The following is a 1,662-nucleotide window of genomic DNA, read 5'->3' as shown; positions in this document are numbered from 1 at the left end:
AGTTTCTATCTGATGGGTCAGTTGATCGTTATAAAGCTCGTCTAGTTGCTCAGGGTTACGCTCAGTATCCTGGTATTGATTACTCCCACACGTTCAATCCAGTTGTCAAAGCAACCACAGTTTGGATTATTTTATCTCTTGCAGTTTTGAATAAATGGAAGTTACACCAACTAGATGTCAACAATGCATTTTTACATGGTCGTTTGGATGATTGTGTTCTTATGGAACAACCGCCTGGTTTTCATGATCCTCGGTTTCCTAATCATGTTTGTCGTTTAAATAAAGCCTTGTATGGGTTAAAACAGGCTCCACGTGCATGGTTTCAACGGTTAAGTGAATTCTTAATCAAAAATGGTTTTGTTTGCTCTCGTGCTGACACATCTTTGTTTACGTTTCATAAGGATGAATGTGTTATTTATTTGTTAGTATATGTAGATGACTTAATACTAACAGGTAATCAGGAAACTGTCATGCAAGCATTCATTCACACGCTAAATAAAGAATTTGCTATCCAGGATCTGGGTAAGTTAAATTATTTTTTTGGCCTAGAGGTTGTGCACCACTCAAATGGCTTGTTCCTTCATCAATCTAAATATGCTACTGAAATATTGGAACGCGCAAAAATGTTGGAGTGTAAACCGGCCCATACTCCCTTACCCGCAAACATTTCTTTGGTAGCAAATGGCACTCCATTTAATGATCCCACTTTATCCGTCGATTTTTGGTGCTCTACAATATCTCACCATCACCCGCCCGGATCTCTCTTATGCAGTCAATCAGGTCAGCCAGTTTATGCATTCTCCAACAACAAATCATTTCCAAGAGGTTAAGCGAATCTTACGATATGTAAAAGGCACCATTTCCTATGGGATTCATTTCTTAGTCCCGACTCGAAATACTTTAGTTGGTTTCTCAGACGCAGACTGGGCACGTTGTCTCGAAACAAGGCGTTCTACCTATGGTTATTCCATTTTCCTTGGTGGTAATCTCGTCTCATGGTGTGCAAAGAAACAACCCACACTCTCAAGCTCAAGTTGTGAATCTGAATATCGGGCCATGGCATACACTGCTGCTGAAATCATATGGGTCACCCAACTCCTACGTGAACTCGGCTCACTCCCTTCCGGGTCTCCAACTCTTTTATGTGACAACCAAAGTGCATTATTTTTAACCCAGAATTCTGTTGCTCACAAACGTATTAAACATTTGGAACTGGATGTTCATTTTATTCGAGAGCTCGTTTCTTCTGGAAAGCTAATAACTAAGTTTGTACCATCCAAGCTTCAGGTGGCTGATATATTCACCAAGAGCTTATCCCGTTCTCAGTTTGAGATCTTTCGTGATATGCTTCGTCTCGGCCCGCCAACGTTTCGCTTGAGGGGGGTGTTAACCGATGAATATGGATGGTTCCTGTTAATATTGTATATTTATTGTTTGTAGGTTTTTATCTCTTAGCTTTCCTTGTTGGGTTATATATACCTCTTGTATTCTTGTTTTTGATATATAGAAATATACAAAGTGTGTGAGTAATCTTATCAGTATTAACCACCTATATCTACATGTTGTAAGATTTAAACCCTCGACCTCTTAGATATTGAGTAGACATCCTTACCACCAGGATGTCCCTGAGGACTATGAAGTTTACTTTCAGATTGAAGTATG

General features: G+C 39.6%; 1 pseudogene; it reads left to right on the top strand.

Moving 5' to 3' along the window:
- The first annotated feature begins 681 nt into the window (after positions 1-681).
- LOC143623999 (secreted RxLR effector protein 161 pseudogene) lies at positions 682-1,440 on the top strand (annotated as a pseudogene).
- The last annotated feature ends 222 nt before the right edge of the window (positions 1,441-1,662 follow it).

The sequence above is a fragment of the Bidens hawaiensis genome, unplaced genomic scaffold (genome assembly GCF_021521415.1).
Source record: "Bidens hawaiensis isolate Kalapana, Puna unplaced genomic scaffold, B.hawaiensis_p1.1 tig00003653_1, whole genome shotgun sequence".
In the NCBI taxonomy this organism is placed as follows: Eukaryota; Viridiplantae; Streptophyta; class Magnoliopsida; order Asterales; family Asteraceae; genus Bidens; species Bidens hawaiensis.
The sequence above is the reverse complement of the archived record's forward strand: the minus strand, read 5'-3'. Positions and strand labels throughout refer to the sequence as shown.